Below are 6,037 nucleotides of genomic sequence, written 5' to 3' on the forward strand. Positions count from 1 at the left end.
TACAATTTTCTTATTAGCAAAAAGCAATTCATGGAATGAAACCTCAGCTCTGTCTTCAGTTGATAGCTTTGCACATACATCCTACATGACGTGACAAGGCGGTCATGGAATGGAGAGGTAATTTAGTGAAAAGAGTTGGTGACTTGGGGGGAGCAATTCTAGCACCAGGCTCAGATTTGTCATTTATTGGCTCAACAGATTTAGAAGTCTGAAGACCTGAGTTTCAATCTTGGCTCTACCATTTGCTAGCTGTGTTATTCTGAGCTCCTAATACTCAAGGGCCTTTGTAAAATGGGAATAATGATAACTGCTCTTCCAGACCTATTTAACAGTAGAGTTGTATGGGTTATAGAAGGGAGATGCTTTGTCAAGGGGAACACACAATGCACTGGTATTGCTCTGCGTTCCTTCCCTGCTGGTCAAAGTTTCTAGAGTGACCTGCTCAGTCTCTGCTATACAGTCTTTCCCCAGCAGTTCTGTTACAGGAGAATGAGTAGCAGAGAGGAAATAAAGACAGGGACTCACCACTGCACTCTAACAAAGAACTTAATAGAGGAGGCTAGAAGCAGGGGGAGACATGTCTCACCCTCTAACTCAGCAGTCCTGGCCTGGTCTGCTAATATTGCCAGGTGTTTCAACTGTCACAAGGAACACTGTGTTAGCACGGAAGGAGGAAAGTCCCTGAAATTCTATGTGTCCTTTCCACTATCTGGGAAATAAAGCCTTTGAAACTGCTTTCATCCCAAGGCCTGAAAGGGGGTCCACAGTGCTGAAAGAAGAAGCCCATAAGACAACTTTGGTTAATTGCCTACCTCTGGTTGCTATCTGTTGCTATCTGTTTTATGAGGGAGTCCCTAATGCTTACAGAAAGAGCCCATAAATGACTTTGGATGACTGCTCCAACTTTAATTATTCAGGCTAACAGACCCCCCATACATACCTACATTTGGGTAGTCACATTCCCCCTGAGAAAAGCTGTCACAACCTTTATCCATCAATCAATATGTAACTTCTTCAACCCCATCCCATCAATTATATGTCCTCAGAACAAAGGACTCACCCTCTTGGCTCTCTAGGCATGAGGCCCCAAGCCACTGAGCTGGCCACCTGGGCTCTCGCCACCTTTGCTTTTGCCTTCCTTGCTCTAGTCACCCTTGCTTTTGCTCTCCCATTAGAACTTAGCACTAATAAACTTTGCGTGCACGCTGATATGCTCACTGATCTGAAATTCTTTACTGTGTGGGTGAGAAGAACCAGGGTTTCTCTGTTAACAGTTCCTATTCCTTTAGATAAATTGAGCTATAATTCTTACCTCCTTTGCAGCTTGGAGTGGCCCTGGGGCTAGTGGGAGGTGAGCTGAAACAATGCGTGCAACTCCTTGGCCGTGTTTTTAACACAAGACGTTGATTGTTCTTGAACTCTTCTCTTTCCCTTTTCTCACATTTGCAGGACAGACATGCTGCTGACCAGGCAGATATGCAAATTCAGAGAAAAACAGCTTTCCAGGGAATGGCATTCCAAGATAGAAGAAATCTGGCTCACTGGACAACCTGATGAAATAAAGCCACCCTGCACATAACTTACCTCCTTCCAAACAGTATTTGAAAGAATACAATTGTCGACCATGTTGGACCCACTGAATTTGTAGTCTCAGTGTTACAGTAGGTTAGCCTATATTCTAATTACACTTTCTGGGTCAAAATGTACTCTTTGTCCTCTCTTTAACTCAAGTATCCATGACCTGAGCTTTGCTTCTTTCTCTACCATTCTCTTCTCCATGTCATTCTTCTTCCATTTTTATCCCCTCTAACCCCAGGAACATATATACATTTTAAACTGTATTTACCTTTCTCTACACTAATGCTAAAACTTAGGAAGTTAACTCTTAGTTAATGCATAGTCAGTTAGCTGCTATAGTCACTCATTTATCGGTTAAAACAACAGCTAATATCATTTAATAATAGCTAACAAAAATTGATCACTTGTATGTACCAGACACTCCACCAAACTGGTAAGATTACATGGATGATTGAATGTAACTTCATATTCATAACAGCCCTATGAAATCAGTGTTACTATTGTTACCATTTCGCAGGTAGGTTAATTGGAGTTTTACAGAGCTGAGTAGAGTTAGATGTTTAAGGAGCTGGGCTTGGATGGCAGACTGGGTTTTCTGGCAAAAAGACAGTTGCAGGGAGATCCTTCCTAGAGGCCCCAGGTTTAGTTAGCGCCCCTGCATTCTTGGTGCTTCTTCATCTGCTAAAGAAACAAGGCTACACTGAAAAACAAAACAAAACAGAACAAAAAACAACTCTTACCTTCTGAGGAGAGAGATTTTTACGACCCCAAGGGAAATAAGTTTCCTGGGTTCTAGAATTTTTTTTTTTTTAAATAACGACATTTAGGGAAGTCACTATGTCAAATATATATAGATTGTGAGATGCATTCCAATTTCAGAGGTGTGAACCTATGGAATCATGCATCATAGAATTGAGGAAACTTTATATATCACCTGGAAATAGCTTACTGAGGCAGTGGTGGATGTGGGAGGGCAACTTTTAATCTCCATTTTTAGAGAAAAGAGCTGACCAAGGAGAGTGCCCATTTAGAAATAGGTATCTCGGTTTCGTTATAGTTGTGATTATTTTATTTATTATTATTATTAATTATTATTGTTGTTATTATTATTATTGTTATTGTTATTTTAGAGATAGAGGGGAAGGGAGGGAGAGAAACATTGATGTGAGAGAGAAACATCAATAGGTTGCCTCTTGTACACTCCTTGGACCAGAACGGAACCTGCAACCCAGGCATGTGCCCTGACCGGGAATCCGGAACCAGTGACCATTCACTTTGCTGGATGATGCGCCAACCAACTGAGCCACACTGCTCAGAGTGTGATTTTTTTTTTTTTTTTTTCAGTTTGTAAGAAGGTAAAATTAGAATGTGTGAGAGTCTGTTTTTTAATTTCCATACAGCACTTCCCCTTCAAGGTCTTATTACATTATATAAGAAGAAGATGCTATTCACTGTAGGTAGAAATGTTGTGTATTTTAGAATCCCCCCCTCACCCACCCAAAGAAAAAGGGGTAGGACTGGACTCTCTGCCAAGCTGCTTAGTGAGATTGTCCCTTACATTATAAAGAGTCTTTGTTTTCCTGGGAAAGATAGAATTTAAGACATTAATCCAAACATTGTTATTGTCCTCTGTTTGGAATTTAGTGAGTACAACATTACAAAACAGTATGGCTGGATCCTGTTCTGATACTAATGCCTGTAATAATAGGAGGATTCAGGGGCTGTTTTGAATTGGTAATTTGAGTTCTGATTCTTGTTAGTCTACCTAGGCTCAGGGCAACCTGTCAACCCTATAACCTTACAATTCCCTATACCCAACTCGAATTGTCTGGTATACATGAGAGGAGGACACAGTAGCATGAGTGATAGCAAAATAACCTAGACTGTAGGATGCATTTTCATGGGTGTGCCTTTGAGTCAGGTGGGCCTCATGTTTTGTGAAACCCCAGCTTGCTGTTCAGCTCTGGGGGCAGCCCAGGGTCGCTGGTGGTGGACCTCTGCGTGCTGTCCTGGCTTGGCTCATGGCCCTGGTGGCAACAGCGTAGGAGGCTTATATAAAGCATTTGTTTTTGAAATTAAAGAGATCATTCCTACTTACCTCTTAAAAAAAATTTTTTTTTCTAGGCTATGGACTGAGAGAAAAAGAGAGAACAGAACAGGTGACAAAAAAAAAAAAAAGTCTGGGGTGATTGAAGTCAAGTCTGAATCGTAAACCAGGAATCAAGCAGCATATAGTTCCTTTGTGCCAAATGGCCCAAGGCTGGTTTTTTAGGAGCAGGGGAATTGGCCCCTTCAATTTTGTCTTTCTATCTGTGTAGCGAGGTGCCCCTTCCTAGACTTGTGTTTTTTCCCCTCTACTTCAGCAAGGGAAGTTCAGGATTGAAATTTACCTTGGAATCCCATGGGTAGGGAGAAGGGTGCAAGCTCTTTATACTTTGGGAGTTTACTAAAACTGGCTCCCCTCCTCAGAAGCTGAACACCAGGAAGGCAGGATGGAGTCCAGGACATAGTGGGTGCTGGAAACATTCAGGATCCAAGGCCGTCTATCTGGTAATGCTTTGGCTTTCTGGACTGAGGGTGATGGAGAGCCGTTCCAATCCAGCGCAGGCAGCTGGCTGAGCAAGGGTCCTGCTGCAGCTTTCCACTTCCCTGTGTGTCCTGTGGCCATCTACGGGAAGCCTGGACCATTCCAAGATCCTGGGCTCTCTTGTCCAGAAGGTGCTATTTGGCACCCAGCATCAATGGATCATCTACACAAATCTAGACTAATCTCTGCTGCCTCATATCAGGTAACTAAATGAGCTTTACCTTGAGGATCCTACCCAGGTTAGCCATCTGCTCTTTCTCCAAGGTGGCTGTGAGAGAATGGACAGCAAACTTCCTAGGCAGTGTTAACCTGGGGAATCACCGCTGCCCTTGCACCTATGACCACCACAGAAGACTGGGACTTTAGCCAGCTTCTGTGCCTGGAGCATGAGACAGCAAGGAGAACTTCCTCTTTCCACTTGTATCCCTCTGCCAGAGTTAGCAAATCAGGATCAGACTGGGAAGGTATAGCCCTCCCAGGACCCTTTTGGCAAGGGTGCTGGTGACTTGGAGGAGGATCCACTAGACTTATAAGTGGAGAAGCTTGAACATTTGCATCTGGGGTTGGGGCTTGTGCAGGTGAGTTACCCCTCACCCTAATTATGTGGAGGCACAACCCTCATACCTGCTACCTGTGAGTCTCCCCCACTTGACACTTGTGGGAATCAATGCCACTTTGAAAATCTGCTACCAGAGTCTCTCCCACCTGCCCCAATGCTGTCTGCCCTTTACCCCGATTCACTGATCGAATCAACTTGACAAGAGTCTCCACTAGAGTCTAAACTTTTCCCGCCTAAACCTTGTGGCCAAATGGTCCTTACCTCAGAACATGTTTGTGAAATCTATAGTGAGGTCCAGGATGTGTAAGAACTGAATATGACAATGTCAAGTTTTTGTGATACTGGGAACCTCCCACCCCAATTAAAAACCTTCCTTAAATTACTTTATATCAACTTCTCAGTGGAAGTGATTGAGTTTCTCTGGAATCATTTCAGTCTTCGTTATAACAGTGCAAAAAGAGATCTTACGAGAAAAGCTTGGGAGAAGTCAGATACATAGTATTAATAGAATGGAGGTTCAGGCCAGAGGCTGTTTCTGTAGAGCAAATAGGAGAGGTCAAGAAACTCTTACATAACCCAACATTAAGAGGTTACCAGTAAAACTGATGTACTGGAAGAGATTGGGGTTCTTGGTCTGTGCAGGCCCGAGTGATCTTGACTAATGACATTGTTAGCTTTAAATGGATACAGTTTATGTATCCAGATTTCCCATTATTTATGATAGCTCAATTGTGCGAATGGACCTCATGTGGGGGTTGGACAGGAAAATTGGGGGCATCGAGGAGTGCTTCTCAGAGGCACTGCCTTTACCTGGCACTGACAAAAACAGCTCCAGCTATCACCCCTTCTCTCAGACCTCATGGATCCCTTAGATCTGAAGCAGAGAACCTAATCACTGTGTGCTTTTCATTAGTTATTTGCAGATATGTTTTACCCTCCACTAGATTACAATGTCAGTGAAGGTAGGTTTGTGTCTATTTGTTTTGCACCTGGTACCTTAAGAGACCTTTATATTTCTTTTCTCCTCCTCTCCTTCCCCCTACTCCTCCTACCTGGTGGGCATGACAGGCAGTGCATCTCACATTTTAATTTGCAGTCGAATTGTCTAGGGATCTGGCTAAAATGCAGATTTTGATCGAGTAGATCTGCATTTCTAAAAAGCTCCCAGGTGAGGCCAATATGCTGATTCTTGGAGACTATCAGACTTTGGCTCAAAGGGTGCAGAAAAATGAGCACAGGCTTTGGAGTTGGCGTCCTTGGTTCAAATACGAGTTCTGTCTTATTGTGCGATTGTGGGCAGGGTAAGCCTTTCC

Source organism: Furipterus horrens, unplaced genomic scaffold (genome assembly GCF_987537825.1).
Source record: "Furipterus horrens unplaced genomic scaffold, mFurHor1.1.pri manual_scaffold_6, whole genome shotgun sequence".
NCBI classification, from domain to species: domain Eukaryota; kingdom Metazoa; phylum Chordata; class Mammalia; order Chiroptera; family Furipteridae; genus Furipterus; species Furipterus horrens.